Raw genomic sequence first — 17,251 nt, 5'->3', positions numbered from 1 at the left:
CCTTGATTTTATTCACACCCTCGCGCTCTCTCGCTCTCGCTCATTCCACTCGACCGTACCGTGTGAGCGAAACATAGCGATAGTGCGTGTTCCCTTTTTCTTTCTGAGGGGCGCGCGCTACACCGAAAAAAACAAATATGGCGACTCGGTTCGATATGAGCTGGAATTAGTGTGGTGTGCATGTTTTCGCTAAAATAACCAGTTTTCAAGCCCTGCCTGCGGTGCAAACGGTGTGCAAAGTGTAGATGAAATGTGCCTCTGCACGGTGTGATTGAAGTTTGAACAGCATTGGTACGTTTCGTGCGTGAAATCGGGTGTGGAAAAGTTGATTCATCTCTCCGTTCGGTGGGTACGGGTGTGTGTAGGTGTGTGTGTGTGTGCAGTGTCAAAACCTCGGCCACCGAAGCGGGTGGCTCAAAGCAAATGCGCTAGCACGGGCAAGACGCAGCGAAGAAGCAGAAAGAAAAAGTAAGCGGCGTGCTGGCGGTGGTGGTGTGAACTTGTGCGAGAAGGAAAGAAGAAGCATCCGCAGCAGCCAAGCAGAAGAAGAGTGTGACGGTGTGAAAGAGTCAAAGTGTCAAAGGCGCAGACGTGTGTGCGAGAGCGAGAGGGCGCAAGCAGAAAGAAAGAGCGAGAACCGAGATTGGTGACATCGAATAGCGTGCTGATGTGGTGGCTGAGTGTGCGAGTGAAATAGCGCGTTCAGATCTCGTACGCCGTAGCGGTGGTGGTGTGTGAGCGTGTAAGTATGAAGGAGATGTAAAGAGAAGAGGAAAAAATAAGTTATTGATGAACTGATTTTCAGCCAGAAAAGAAGGGATGATTTTTTCTTCGGTGTATTATTTGTGAGATTGTTTGGAGCTTCGTTTTATGAATTTTATATTTCCAATGTTTATTTGAACAACTGGAATTTACAAATGATTGTAGTGTACGAGAGAGCCTTCTAAAATATTGATATCTTTTAAACTAAACGTAGAATATACATAGGAGAAAATCACTCATACGAGCAACTACTCACATGCAGATGAACAAGCATTTATGATGTCCATCAGCTTCTTTTGGGCCTTGGCAAACTTACTAGACTTTTAGGTAATAATTATTTGATTGCTTTTAAACCGATTTATATTAAATATTACCTTAACTATTTCTCAGACTACAAGGAAGACAATTTTGGTTGCGAGTCTCGTAGTATGTTATGTGATGTAGTTGATCTGAGCCTTCTATCGGTACCGGTACCAGCTAGACCTGCCTGCTTGAAAGCGAGAGCAGAAAAGCAAAGCGATGCGGAATGCCGGCCGGAGAAATTTGCCTACTATGACCACTAAAAAGGGAAAACGGATGCAAATCGCAAATTTATTTGGTTGGTTAAAGTGCATTTTTAGTACACTTATTTTATCAACTTTGGAAATATTGAGGTATTGAGGTGTGGAAGAGCGGGCACCGGAAGATCCGGAAAAGCAAGATTTTTCCACCAGAACTCCACACATAAAGAGAGAGAGAGAGAAAAAAAATCCTCCCATGCGAGAAGAGGGCGAATGAGTGAGAGAGGATGCAATCGTATGGCATACGCACAAGGGTGAAGGAAGATAAGCCGCGCATTCTCTCATCCACAGTCACACGGAGAAACACACACAGTGAGCGCACAGGCGCACCCATGTGCACACACACACACATACAGTGGCGACACGGCGAATGGAAAATTTGCAACGCGGTGTAGCACAACACACGGTGCCGTCGTCCGAGAGTAGTGCGTGCGTGACACGAGAAGCGGTTCGACGGTTTTTGACAGCCCGAGTCGTCGTCGTACCGTCGTAATGTGTGTACGTGTGGACGGCTCGGTGTGCGTTTGCCTCGGGTGGTTTTCCGCGGTTTGTGCAGTGAATTTGTAAAACTATTCCATTCCGTGTGTGATTGTGTGTGTGTGTGTCTGTAAGTGTGTAGTGTGTGGGTATTTGCGATTTATACATTAATCAACAAAAGCCATCGGTCGGAACGGGGGCCTCGGAAAAAGGCGAGCTGTGGTGTGTGAGAATCAAGTATCAAGCAGCCCCTGTGGTGTTTTTGTCCGTTTTTCGCGAAAAAGAAGGTGTGTATAGCGCGAGAAAAAGGTGTGCGAAATTCATGGTGATGATGATGTGTGAGATAAAAAATGCAGCCGAGATAAGCAAAATCCAAGTTGGCTGACTGGCTGACTGACATCTACACACACCTGTCAACAAATCTTCTTCCCTGGAAGCATAAGGGTGCGGCAACAATTTTCCTAAAGGATTTTCCAACCCCACCGGGACTCGCCAACTCGGGGAGAGTGGTAGCGATGTAGGTGATTGATTGAATCCGCCAGTGCCGCCTTTGATGGGGGCAGCTTACTGGAACAGTGAAGGTGGCAAAAAGCACGCCTAAAAGGATTACGCCCCAGTGTGCCTGAGTGTGTGTGTGCGTATGTGTCTTTCGGCTTTTTTTCTACTTTCTTTTCCTGCAATACCCTGCTCGTCTTACTTCTGGCTCCGTTTGACTTCACCAAAAAAGGAATCACTTTCCCCGGGGCGTGCATCCGGAAAGTGCAGCGGGTGTCGCGCGCAGTGTGCGTATGAGTGCGTGTGTGTGCGCGCCGAATGAAGAAAGTGGAATCTGGGTTACTATGATCATTTACGCGGCGTGCAGGCAGGTTAAAAGAGAGAATGGCATTTGGGGTAAAGGAATTGCATTCACTGTGAGGAATAGGGCAACGAGAAGAAAAGAGGGAGCAGGAAGGTGGGTGGGGATTTACGCACGGAGGAAAAAAGCTCCTGACACACACAACAGGGTGCGGACCAAAAGTGTCACGAAGAGACGGCGAAGAAAACACGACACGACGAACCCGCGGTTGGTGCAGTGGTGTATGTGAAGGATGCGAGCTCGTCGACGGGCTCGCTTGCTCTCACCTGTGCGTGAGAGAGGAGCGCATCTGCTGCTGTTGTTTCTCTCCGATGCCGCTAAAGTGTGTACGTGTGTGTGTATGGTGGTGGATGCTGTATGTGAGCAAGTGCGCGGCGTATCCTTTTTGGCGAGAAGATAAATGCGACCTCTTTTCTATTCGACAAGGAGTGCGACTGAGTCTCTGGTGAGATGATGATGAGCAGTGCCGACTGTAAACCATTTTCACCGAGATTGAAGGCGGATAATTATCATCTCACCGACTCGTCTCACAAACATTGGAGGAGAATAAAAAAAAAGGCTCGAAATTTGTCACAAATACGCATCGGCGCTCACTACGCACGTTGTTGCCGCACATATCCGGTGTTTGGGATGGGGTTGGTGGAGATGGAGGGGCTGGAGGGGAGGTAAGAGGGGGTTGTGTATCCCGCAAGGCACCACAAATTGTTTATTGTGCGTCGGCAAGCATGTTTCGCCAATTGGTTGCTTTCTGCTGCTGCTGCTGCTGCTGCTGCTGCTAGGAAACAAAACAAATACACACACACGCGTACGGCATCATTAGCGTTTTTGTGTCCCTACTTCGAACCAACCTAGAACGCAACTTAAACATGTTGTTTGATGTTATTTATGTTGACTAACTTACTCCTGCTTTGGCATATTAGTTCATTTTAGTTCAATCCACACAAACTAGATTTTTCACACTGTCCGAAAAATTCTAGAGAACAGCAATAACATCCAGGAAGATTTTATGTCTGCTACTGAACCCTGCTGGAAATTCGGCATTGCTTACCATGCCTGTTCGAGCTAGAAACAATGCTCAATAACTTGATGGTATTTACCTGTTCCCTGATCTCTTTAAGTGCTCTCCAGTCCTTGCAGTCGCTGGCGGCTCTGACATAATCGAATTGAAGATCTCTCATATGGCAGAAACTTGTAAAACCTCGGGTTGGAAAGTGTTGCGGTGAAACCGTAAATGATCCGAGAATCCGACTATCAAATGCTGACAAACGCTATTGGTGATGAATAGACATGTTATCTCTTCCAGCAGAGTCCTCCAAAACTTCACTTGGCAGCTTTTGGGTCAATGGTCTGTACTAACAACAACTTAGGGGCTGTGGCTACCAACGAGATTATGTTAAATCCTGTAGAAATTACTCTAAACAAAACTCCTGTCGTAACAGTCGAAGCATTTACTGTTTTGGACGTTTATAGTCCTATCAATCATGTGGATGTCCCCTAAGACATGGATCGAAATCCTTCAAGCTGTATTCGTGAAGAAGATACTCAGAAGGATTGTTGGCCACCTTGACGTGCTCTATGAGCTGTACTATGAATCTCCAGTAGACTAGTCTTATCATGAGAATGACACAAGACGACCCGTGGTAGGATTTTTGGTAGAAAACAAAAAATATCATGAAATTAGCCAATCAGGCCATTTCTCGGAAAATACTAAACTTTTGAGGCCACAAACGTAGCATAGTATACAAAAAAAAGTAAATCAACCGTAAAGGCATCCTAGACCCCAATTGTGCTAAAAATTAACTAGCACAAAATGCACAAATTGAGCGCCATTATATGTCTTCAGCATTAACGTCGATAATAACCACACCGCATGCACCTGATCATGCCAAGTTTCACATCTAAACGTGCCATCTCATTAGCTGTAGAAATCGTCACAAATCAAGGTGCACGTCGTCGTCGATGGCCGACGGGTCCGGACGGTCGATGGCGACGAGATTTGCAGCGCTCGCAAGAGCCAGTGTTGCCGGCAACATTGAAACCGCGAATAATAACGAATAATGACGGCGAACGCTGGTCGTAGCTTGGCTTAGCTGCGCCACGGACAAACCGGTTCGTTGCGCTTTGCTTGTTGCTGCTGGTGCTGGTGGCACACTTTTGCATCTGTGGCCTCCTCCGTGGAGCTGCTGATTGCGCTTTCTCCTTGCGTCCGGTGGCATTTTACAGAACACGGCAAATATGGGACAGATTCGAAGCGGGCGTGCACTTTACCCGATTTGTTGCGGTTTTATTACTTGAAGCATTGCTTAATGCGCTTGCAGCACCATGAAAAAAACGCTGGAATCAATCGGCAATAATTCTCTTTTGTTATCAACAAATATACTGTCCGCCGTCCGTCTGCATTCCCTCGTCCATAGAGCACAATCGGTGCAGCAAAGCAGCGTTTAGACGATTGCGAGCAATTGAAAGAATTCGATCCGTCTAAAGCGTGCAGAAACCATCAACAAAGCGGTCCAAATATAGAACAAACCGGTTACCCGATTGAAGAGGATCGAATATCAACCTGGAACAACCGACCGACTCCTTAACGAAGATGGAGTGGAAAAAATCCCGGCGAAGGAATTCAACTCCCGGCAAACCTAAAAGAAACGCCACTGTTGATAACGATGATGATAATGATAATGGTGAACGGGCGCGCGCGCGCGCGCTCTCGTTTGTAACCTTCCTCAAGAGCCTGGCGACGACATAAATCGTCGAGGGCTAAACGGGAGCAGCATCGAGCAGGGCTAGTGCCAGGGCGGAAGCAGCATTATTTGTTCGCGTGCTTGCTCCACGCCGTATTGGGTTCGCGACAATCAAAGCAGCGAAAGCAGCCCATCATCAGCACCACCATCGAAAGCGAAGCAATATGACAAATAACCGGAACGACCTCGAAACAAGTAATTGGATATCCCTTGTCGTGTGCAGCGGGCGCGAAACAACGTGACTTTCTGTACCGGCGTGACACTGTGGAGACCACCGGGTACGAGGGGGAGATGGAGATCATCCAGAAGGTGGGATGTGATAAGGTGTGTGACGCACAGTGAGAAAATCAAAACAACCCATAGCCCCACTGTCACGCGGGTGTTGGTTGACTCGGTTGATCATCAACGGTGGATCCGGATCAGTCGATAAGATACAAAGCAAAGAGTATTACTGCACAAGTTTTCTTATATTATTTCTCGTGGCGTTGATTCTTTGTTTGGCGTATCGTCCCTTTGTCCAACAAAGGAACACCACTGCTTTCATCTTATTGGCGCGTAAGATGGTGGACCATAAACTAGCAATGGGCAGCGTCTCGATGCTACTACGTTCATCGATTTATGCAGTGCGTCATTTGCTTCGTTCTGGTTACATTACGCGATTAGGCGATAAAGATTCTTACCACTAACTTCTGCGCTAGTCGTCTAGTGGGAGGAAATTAATTTTCCTAGGTGGGAAATGTCTTGGCTGGCGTACTTCCGGCAGACAGGCAGTCGTTTTTTCCTTCGCTCAATTGAATTTGAGGGAATCGATTTTCAAGAAGATGATTAAAATGTCTTCAATATGGCTGCAGTTGGTTTCCAAGTTTTTTTTTATGAATTAGAATATTCTTGGGGCCAAGGCGCCAGTGGCGCCGGTCTTCACACGGCAGGGACGGGGTTCAAATCCCATCCAGACCGACTCACCGTACGTAAGGCTGACTACTTTTCTACGGGTAAAATCAAGTCACAGAAAGCCAGAAATGGCAGGCCGAGACCTCTCGATGTTGTAGTGCCAAAGAAGAAGAAGAAGAAGAATATTCCATTCAAAATAAGAGATTTTAATAGAGTAGAATAGATGGAGTTAAGAATTTATGTGACGCCTGTTAAATAATTTAAACTGACTCTACCCTTCATACGGAGAAGTCGGCATTACTTCCATACCGGTATTGGATCTCGGTAGTTCATAACTCCACCTCTCGTATCCATAAATTTAACTAAAAAATACTACAAAGATTTAATCGGAGCTGATCTATTTTCTAAATCGATTGACTATCGTTATTACTACGAATACAAACATTCTTTCGCCTCTGAAATAACCAACAAAAGTGCCTTCTTACCAACCAAATAAACGGCTCTATGCTAATCTGGGTGCTATAACCGTGAAGGGAGAAAATTCAGGTTATGTCCCTTTTTTTTGCGACTGCAGGAACTCATCTTATCTAACGCAACCTCCTTACTCGTCGCCCTTTTTTATCGAGTCGGAAAAAATCCCTGTCTGTTCGCGACCCCACCAACACTCAAATCGCATTAGTAGTGTTAGTGGTAGTAGTTGTAGTCGTGCTACGGAGTACCAGATTATCTATAATCAGTGGCGAAATCTTTTCTTTCCCTTTTTTTTTGCAAAAAAGGATAGGAAAAAATCACCAACATCACGGGGTTTTTTTTTTTTGTAGAATCTGGAAGTGAAAATCGTTGCATTCGCCGAGAGCCTTTCTTCCTTTCGCTTACCTTTTTCCCAACCTCTTGTGGGAGCAGTTTAAAGCTCTAGCAGTAAAGCACAGCACACTGAGATCGCAGGACATTCACACTACCGGGAAAGCCCTCGTGGTCGACGCGAACGGATCGATACACTGGCGAAAAACGAACCGATAATGGATCTTGATGCATTCGAGGGGCAAAATGTGAGATGCGGCGGAAGGGAAAACTCTGGAATGAAGGAAAATTGATCATCACTCTCTCTCGAGAGAGAGAAAGAGAACATGAAATACGGTATCCCACCGACGACGGCCGGTACTACTCTGTTGGCCGGTTGAAGTATTATTTGATACGAGAAATTAGTCAGCTACCTTCCTGGTCCGGTATACGGCGCTCCCTCCACCCCTTTTCGCCCTCTTCTGGCGGAGTAGAGAAAGATGCTCCGGTGCACAGCTTCCCAAGGATAAATAATGACTGTTGGAGAAGTGCTTCGGGGAGGGGTCCGCTGGGTAGGCAATGTTTTCGTTTCTTTCGGCCTTTCGCCTAGCTCGAACGGGGCAGAGCAAATAAAAACACAACAACGCACCAGTTTATACCGCAGTCAGTCGATGCCATACACACACACACACACAGATTGTTCCGGAAGAGCAGGTGAAAATACAATTTGCAATCAGGTAATTTGCTAGATAGGATTGTTTAATGTACCCCTAATCAGATCAACAATGGCGGGTATGGTTGGGACACCCAGGTCCAAATGCCCTCACCGGTGGGAACCTGGAGGATTTGGTGTATCCGCTTAGGAGGATAAGATTTGCTTATGCTTTTTGCTTAGCTGTATGTCACTGCCAGCAAATATATAACCCGGCATATTGTGTAGAGATCATCATGCAGCGTAGCCAACGTTGTGTCGCATTTTTCGGGACGTTGTTTGTGCCTTTCTCACTCGCTGTGCAGATCGCAGTGCACACGTTCCATTTGGGGGTAATTAGTAGGAAAAATTATTAACACCACTGCGTGCATTGAGCCATGGCTGCGTGCTTTTATGGGGACCGCTGCAGCTTCCGGGATGTGTGTGTGTGGGTGAGTGTGCCTTGCCACTGCTAGATGGGCATTAAATTTGATATAAATTTCGGTCGAAAGTTTTGGGACATCGTTCACATGTTTGGCTGTCTGGCTGCCTTGGCTGTCGGGTGCTTTTATTGATATAAATGATAAAACAAATTTATCTTAGCACGTATCACCACCCGGCCGTTTATAGTTGGGAGTAAATAATTGCCTAGCTCGTGCACGAGTACAATTAATGATGGTCCTGGATGGTAAATACTGCGGAGAGGGACCGGTTTCTGTTTGCACTTGTGGACCTTCTCGTTTGCGCATACCTTCATCCAACGTATGCACAACGTGAATAAGAATAAGTCAATAGTTTCTCTTATTTGATGAAAGGGCGTTTTATGGGAAAACGTTACTGTGTGTGGATCGGTTAGGGGTCAAAATTATAATATAATGTGCATCACCAAGAGGGGGTCCTATGATTAAGAAATTATCGTTACAGAGCTACAACAAGCCTCTAAGGAGGTCGCTGTTTGATGTGATGAAGATGTCTCGCAATCCCCGAAATGGATTATCTGGGATTAACTTCGTCGTAAGATATCGCTCAAAATGCTGCTATGCTGCCATCCTTTTTTAGTAGTTTTTAGTGGCGCCCTCTACCGGAATCTCGCAGTACTGCCATGAGAGGCGTTAGACAGTTCATAAGTAGAGACTCGACACGTGATAACTAATTTAATGTCGCGGATAAACGGAGTTAATAGTAGTGATATTAGAGAATCTACTCAAGGATTCTGAAGCAGCGTTGTCCACTTCCTTACAATTGACCTTCAGGCAGTCATTTCAAGCATCCATCCGTACCAAAGAAAATGTCCTAACGTCCCTCAAGCTCAGTATATTAATTGATTATGTTCACTGTGTCTGCCCGTTTTTAATAACTACACAAAAAGACCGATACAAGTTCCAATCGAAAACTTCTCGGTACACTTACTACCTGCCTACCTACCTGCCTGCCCGCGCGTGTGTGTGTTAGGCCATTTAGCGCACGTGCTGTTTACGTTTCCCTTTTTCTTTCTTTCAACCTCTCAAGACATTCGAGCAAGAAAACCTCCCGCCCTACTGCCTACCTAGCGCCTCCAGATGATGGAGAAAAACATAGCAGCATGATGCACATGCTTGTTAATTGTTTCCAGACCGTGTGCCGCCCCCCGGGAGGGGGGGGGGGGGGAGGAAAACCTTCGGGTCATATTTCTTAACGCTTGCGATATACGAAAAACATCACCGCCCCTGCGGCCTCTTTCCGCAGCAGCATGCATTGCAACATGGCGAGTGTAATGTTTGTTGCCTTTTTCTCGTATGGTTCGAAAAATCTCGCTTCATAGACGCGAGCGCGCAGGAAGCACACAATGGTGTATCGGTGGAAAACTCTCAAGGCAAACAATAATAAATTAATCAAGAAAATGGCCTCCAGACCCTGTGCAGCAGCAACGGCCGGGAGCCGTGCCGGGCGCCCGTACAAAAGCGCTTATAAAGATGAGCAGATGAGGTATGTCTGGTTAAATTGTTCTGGCACCACCACAGCAGCGTGGCGTTAGCGATGGGTGATTAATGGGTTGTGTGATCCTGTGTGAGGAAATTTTTATAGAACACCATCAAGCGCCAGACGGTAGGGAAAAGCGGGGCGAAGTATTGCAAGCGCCGCCACTTTTGACGGCTGGTGGTGGCGAGAGTGATTCAGACGGTTCTCCGATTGAGCCATTTCGCGTGTGCAATTTTTCAATTTCCTTCGTTTGCTTCAAGACATGGTTACGGTAGGGCGAGCCATGGGGGGGGGGACGATGATTGGAAAAATCCGGCTTCGCTTGCGACTTTTCGCTGTTTCCTACGTCCAGGACCAGGGCAAAACTTATTGAGGCTTGTAGCAAGGAATTCTGAGAAGGGCAAGCTGTGTATCCTGAATGTTCCATTAGACTGAGTAGTTATTGCAGTAAAGTTTGCAGCATAGACAGTATACTCTTGAATTCTAGGTGCAGAATAATAATACTACAGTGCTCCAATCCTTAAAACCCTGGGAATTGAAGAATCAAACATGTCCGCGACTTGCACGATTAATCATACGTCGTGGCTCAAAAACAGTTGCTCCATACAAGTATCGCTATAGCGCCCCGTACCAAAATGTCTACACTTGACTAATTCTGGAATCGCTTCTGTTCCAGCCAGCCTCCATTGCGCTCCAAGGACCACAAAACACACAAGAGTAAACTTAATAAGAACCGCCTGTCTCGTATCCTCGTAACCCCTGGGCAGCCCTCCGTCGGTGAGCCATGTAAGTTTTATGCTGCAATGATTCCTTATTCCTTAGAGAATCCGTCCGAACACGCGGCAGCTGCCGTGCTGCCTCTGTCTGCCTCAGTTGACTATTACACTTTCAGGCACATCGTTAAATGCACTTTTTGGGGGAACTGGTGGGTTATTAGAGCATCGAGAGTTCTCCATATCTACCTCCCCGAAAAAGGTTGAGCTCGGTCGGTAATGATGCATTTTGCGGTGTGGTTGAGGTTGTAACAGGATCTTTTGCTGGTGGGGAGAGCTGTTGTGGGAAGCGCGGGAGTTCCGACCGAGCCGCGCTACTGTCATCCGTGAATGCGACGGGGAAAGACAGACAAGCAGTGCGCTTGTTTGATCAGACAAGACCCCACTGGCGCATCGTTCCCCGTCTCGGGGAAAGAGTTTGCTGGGAATTGTGAACACAGACTGGATGGGATATATGTATATAATATGTCCCCATTTTTTGGGAACTCTGGCAGATATTGGGTTGCCGAGTGTGAAGTGAACAGGTCGAAGAATAGTGGAAACTGGGCTGTGCTGTGCTGAGGCATCATCGTACAAAAGATACGCGAAGTTCAATGTTGAGGGGGGATTCTGTAGGAGAGACGCCATCGCCGGCTTGGCGTTAATATTAGGAACCGAGAGGCCGTCCTCCTTCTCCTTGGCATCGTTGAAGTGTTTCCGCTCCACGGCTCACCGAACGCCTTCTCTGTGTACGTCAAGAGGTACATCCGCGTACAACCCATCCCGAAAGGGTTTTCACTTCCGGTGCGAGAGTGTGAGACTCGCTGAATATGACCCAATCGAGCCGGTTTTCCACACACACACACACACACACACACACACACACACCAGCAGCAGCAGTGGTGTGGTGCCACCACCCCTACTCACGAGCTCTCGAGCATGGGAAAATCGATTTTTTCCACTCTCTTGACATGACGCTCACAACACACATATGTATGCACACACATACTTTGGCAACGCTCGGGCACCATAAAACCACGGAACAGTAGAACCCTTTAGGTTCAGTCATCACACCAGTCATCGCTTCCGGTTCGAGGAAGTACACGGCGGACATGTACGTTTTTGTGACTGCAGAAACAATTGTAGTCGCTTTTGGGGACGGCACGAATGACGTGTATGAAGGCTAAAAAACCGAGGGGTAGTATTAGCACTGGTTTGACGGTTTTGTTGGCGTGGTCAAAAGGTCGAGTACGGGTTCGTCTAAGGCTCATGTATGGTTTCTTTACATGAGTATTTATGTTTTGGTTTTCTCGTTAGAGCCGACCTGCTCTTAAATGTGTATTCGGTTGTGCTTTTAATATTTATTTTCTAAGCATTGCGAATATTCAAACATTGTTATCGTATGCGTCAGTTTTACTCACCTTTTTTAAATGTATATGAAGTTGTTTTATTGTACAACTTTTCGAGTACTGGTTTTGTTTCCTCTTTTTTCAGCAATAGATTTATGTTTCCCCCCGATGTTTTCATGTCACTTGCCTGACACGTGTGATACAGCGCCAAATAAATCACTTTCCCATTCGATGATATTGTCATCTGTTTTGCGAGTAAGTACTCCAATAAACGGCTTTGAAATACGAATCCCTTCCTCTGTCGTGGCTGCTGTGTGCGACACAAAAGAGGATGAAAATTGATCTTTCCTACTTTGGGGGCAATTGCAGCACATATCTGCTGCTGCTCCCCTCAGCAATCCACCAAGAAGTTGGCCCCCTTTTCTTTTGGATAATAAGACCTTGGGACAAAAATTATTCATCCAGCGGGACTCATTGCGAGCATGAGCTTGCTCCTGTGTCTCTGCTTCCTTTGCTTACATAAACCCACTCAACCCGATTGGGGTTTTGAATTATTTTTCCATATCGATTTCAACCGACCAGCAGTTGAGTACACCACCGAACCCACCGGGAGCGAGTGTCACATGAAGCGTGTTCCCCTGTCCCCCGGTCCCCGGTTTGGTTTGGTTTTGTAGATTGAAATGAGAGCTTTGTCGTGTGTTTTTTTCGTTTTCTTTTGTGTGTGCGCTCCATTTACATATGTTGTTTGGCTTTTGGTGGTGTCGTGTTGTTTTGTGTGTGTGTGCTTTAAATCGAATGTTGAGTTGAGCTTTAAATTTTGAAGACACAATTTTACAGCATTTATCGGTTGATTTTGGACAGTTATAAAAATGAGGATCGGTATGATCGCTAATGAGGATGAACGATGATAGAGTTTTATCCTAGCCCTGAAAAGTTGGACATAGTGAGGCACAATGAGAGGCGGTCTGGTGGCCGAAGCGATAGCGGCGCTCATCTTCACACAACAGGACCGTAGTTTGAAACCCATCCAGACTTTTCTCCTGTAGTGAGCTATCATGAAGTCTAGTAAACCAGAAATTCCAGACATGACCTAAGATAGGCCAAGAAGAAGAAGAAGACTTCCATGTGGCCTCCGCGCATCGTCTTACAGAGATTTTTGGGCCGATATATCTCGGAGGACTTAATCCAACCACTCTATAACCAAGACGGAGTAGCAATTCATCGCCATAGTAAAACAAGCCGACTGAAGTTATCACAGGACCCAATAGACTCAAACAAATTTAGTGTTTCTTTTGTATAACAAATGTATATTTTTTTAAGTAATATTTGTTTTAAAACGTGTGTGTGCTCCCCCCGTCACTACTGTTTATGCTCTATTTAGTAAACACTTTCATCCGTTTAACTACGGACAAGCACGTTCGGCAATAAAATTCATATCAACTGGGCGTGTGCTAGCCAACACACGCCCGGAATTGCGCGGCGTTTTGGGGTCGGGCCAGACATTTGAAAAGAAGTCATAAACCGATAGACGAACCGACGAAATACAGAGCGCGACAGCAATGACCACCAGTAGCGCGCGCAGTGTGTCCTGTCATAAAGAAGCCGCGCAGTCGAAGCGTTTGTGTGCATTTAATAATGGACTTTTCTTTCCGCGCTACAAACAGAAGCATAGCTGGAATGGAATGAATGAATCGCCCCCATCATCGCCCCATACCGAAGTCGAATGCGTGGTCATCCATAATCGTCCTCTCGGTGTGTGTAGGATGGCTGGAAGCAACAGAAGAAAAAGTGGAGAACAGAGCAGCAGAAGTGTTTCATAAAAAAAGTCGTGTGAAAGATTTATGAATCTTTTTTACGGGGTGCGCTCAACCGAACCGTCCGAAGATGCTGTTGCTTGTTGGGTGGTGCATCGAATATTTCGTGTTCCCGTCGGTGCTTTAGAGCAACGAAACACTACGCATTAGCATACGAATGGGTGTATGAATGATGGGCTTCCAGGTCGTTCCATTTGTCACCGAATAATGCTGCAAAGAATTTGAGCTCTTTGTTTTGCGCGTCCTGTGCTTTAAACTTAAGGGGGGATTTTCAATTTTCAGCTCCGACAGCAATAGTTTCGCCTAAATCTAAACCAATTACCAAAACCATCAAGCTTACGGGTTGATAGTTGCCCAATTTGAAGCAAAATTGGTATAAATCACGCAATGATTTAGTGCTGGTTTGGGCTAATTATCGAACCATTTAATTACGGTTCGTTTAATGCCAACGCTACTACTAATAATAATAATTTGCTACTCGAGTAGAGGCAGCAGGGTCATTCAATTGCTTGGCCAAGAAACCGTGCATAAATCGCGCATTGCAACCACCATCCGTTTCTTTTTTGACGAAAGTAAAAAAAAAAATCCTCCCCAAAAGGTACCCACCACGAAAGAAGAAGAAAAAAAGAAGCACTTGAACACAATAGAAGGCAAAATGCTAACGAGCTTATTTAAATAGTCCAAAACGACCTTGTCGCTTGACGGCCGCTAAAAATTGTGAATTCATTTCTCAGCTCAGTCCGGTGGGAAGAGTAATAGGACGAATAGGTTTTTATCAATAAACTCCCTTTTTTTTTGAACGGGTTGCGGGTAAAAATTGCAATGAAAGTCAATTTGATTGTGTACGCGCTGTGAAAGGTTTTTTTGTTGGTGAGAGAAACCATTCACTTGCAATATGGCTGCCATGTTAGAGCGATGTTTGCTTACGTCAAGTGCACCGCTAAGTGCATGATGCATAATAATAAGTGCCCGATATGTATTTATACCTGCACTAAGTAATACCACACACACACACACTCTAGCATAAAATTGAGCCAAACCAATCCTTCCGTTTTATCCTGGCTGGTCAAACATAAGGATAGCAAAAAGAGATAACACATGTGCCTTCTCGCTCCGCCGAAACAAATTCAACAATGTTGTCTACCAACGTCAGTTCGTTTTGGAAGGTTGGCGGTTTTTGGGGGACCACGCCGACCGAGGCTAGAAAGATAGCGTTGGGCGAAAAAGTAATTCCAACGGTATTACTGTAACAATTGTGGATGTGCCCGTTTGCACAAAATGGATGGACGGGTGATAACGAGCAGTAAGAACAGTTGTCCAACCACAACAATCCCGCTCCACATTTACCCGGTGAAGAAAATGTTCGGGGGGGGGGGGGGAGGGGGGGGGGGTTACAGGATTGTGGAAAGTCCTTGCGGTTGTCCGAATGTTGGGTGCCGTTTCATTCTACTCGCCTCCCATCCACGGGCAGCATATCCCCAACGATGTATCGTACGAAGGAAAAAAAACTCTGCACTCTGACATAAGTGAGCGAGTAAAATGTAGACGATAAGCGAAAAAGTTGTCTCCCGTTGGGTTGGAGAAGGATTTTTTTTTTTTTATCGTAAGGAAACCAATCCTTCCTGCGCCCTGCAAAAGAGGGCTACACACGGTCAGATGGAGATGGATGAAAATATTTGGTCAAATCTCGAATGAGTACGGGAACAGGAATGGTCGCTGTGTCGAGGCGAATCCCAATGGAATGTAGCCGAATCCTCAATTCTGACTGGACTGACTAAACGGTGGCAGAAAAAAAGAAACCAAAGGATTGTCTTTCCGAGGCAAAATATTACAAACTAACACTTCTCCGGTTCTCCGGTTCGGAGCAGGCCCACCACACCAGCTTGGGTTGGGGAAGGATTTTATTCAAAGGCTTATACTGTCAGCTTATGCTCTGTAGTATCTTTTTGGCGGTTTTAATGATCGTTATCAACACCGCACTGGCCGCAGTGAGAGAGAGAGAGAGCGGCAGTAACGACTATAGTCCAACGCCAAGGTGCCTTTATGTTTACATCATGAAGATTTTTAAAGCAAAAAGAGAAGCTACGGGCTCACGACGGGCTTTTCCCAATCATCATAACACACCAGAAATATTGAATATGAGAGATTGGTTTTACGAACGTAATTTTGATGGACGGATTGCATAAATTTAGGCTCTGCTTATCTGTCTACGACACATCGATAGTAAAACGAGAATTCCACACTTCCAGATGCGGTCGAATGCGATGTATGTTTTCTGTAAAATTCATACGAAATTCAATAGTGCTCGTTGTTCTTCATGTTCATCTGGAAAACCACTCATACCGACATATTAATACCTTGTTTCTATGGAAATCGTCAACAAAGCAATATGTGCGGTAGCAATGTTTGAGATATTGTTCCAAAGAAAACCATTTTGATTGGTGAATTGAATACATTTAGGCTTGTCAAAATTTTTACATTGCTCAACTAAACTACAAGCCGGAAATTTTACAAAAGCGTTGCATACATTTAGGCGCTTTTTTCTCAAAATAAGCTCGCCCAAGGTATGCAAACTGCATGACACTTTCAAAGCTTGCCCTCCTCCCCATCATCGATTGAAAAACGTAAAGCCAATAGCCGAGATAGTGCTCGCCCGCCGTATAAGAGCGCGTAAGTTGCGGGTCCACCCTTTTTCTGTTCCCATTAATTTTCTTCCTCTCAGCGAACCACGGGGCAGTGAATTTACGTTGTGCCCCAAAATCCCTTTTATGAGTCGGATGAGTACACCACACCCCGACGACCGCAAGGTGGTGAAAGGATGTCGCAGTGATGCCGTCGTACGCCGTTCCTACCGATCGGTCTGGTCTGGTCTGCCTGTCTGTTCCGAAACCGCAATCGAAGCGATCTAAATGGATGCTGCTGCATATGGTGGGTGACACCACACTAGCGCTTAATCCATTCGCAGTCTTCTCTCACTCGCACTGTCGCTTCAGTTTTCCGCTCGATAATTTTCAATTTTCAAACCCATCGACGAAATGTGTGGGGCCCGGTTTGGTTTCGCAGATAAGAAGCGAACCGAATTCGGTTCGGTACCTTTCGGGAGGGAGTTTTCCTTTTCCATGGAGGAAGTGGTGTGAACCATTAGTGAAGAGAAATTTGTGTCCGGGGAAAGCTCAATGAGAGGATGTTATGCTGAGTGTAAAGGGGAACAAGATCCTTAGCTAAATTTAGATCGTTATCCAATCCGAAGCACCTTAAAGCTTTGCTGTTTAATAATTTCCATTAAACATTAGCCTGTTTTGTCCTAAAATCATCGAAACGCTATGAATCAGAACACAGAATCTCGGGCGGCGCTTTGTGGTGCAGCTAAAGACTTGATTTTCCGCCAAACAATAGATGATATACGGAAAACGACAGCAAATATAAAAATACAAGCAAAATCGCGAAGATGCCGCGCCTTCCTCTGGGGTGGGTGAATAATTATTTTTATTACTACCTTTTTTCCACGCTGCTGGATGGACGCTCGCGACACTCTCCTCTCCTCCTTCAAAATGGATAAACTAACAAAAGTAAAAAGACACTCCGCTTTGTAGCAGGCTGTTTTGGAAAAGCAGCAAAA

At 45.8% G+C, this 17,251-nt stretch overlaps 1 protein-coding gene across 4 annotated transcripts in view; it reads left to right on the top strand.

Annotated features, from left to right (window-relative positions):
• Positions 1–115: 115 nt before the first annotated feature.
• LOC118508155 (catenin delta-2) overlaps positions 116–17,251 on the top strand; it is a 34,064-nt gene continuing 16,928 nt past the window's right edge. The window contains exons 1-2 of one of the 4 annotated variants that reach the window (XM_036047694.1): positions 116–742; positions 10,394–10,503. The gene's annotated coding sequence lies outside the window, so the exon portion shown is untranslated. Of the gene's footprint in view, positions 743–1,587; positions 2,087–10,393; positions 10,504–17,251 lie in introns of those variants that run through there. The other 3 variants (XM_036047695.1, XM_036047692.1, XM_036047693.1) reach the window with 3 other exon arrangements.

This window comes from Anopheles stephensi, chromosome 2, assembly GCF_013141755.1.
Source record: "Anopheles stephensi strain Indian chromosome 2, UCI_ANSTEP_V1.0, whole genome shotgun sequence".
Taxonomy (NCBI): Eukaryota; Metazoa; Arthropoda; class Insecta; order Diptera; family Culicidae; genus Anopheles; species Anopheles stephensi.
The sequence above is the reverse complement of the archived record's forward strand: the minus strand, read 5'-3'. Positions and strand labels throughout refer to the sequence as shown.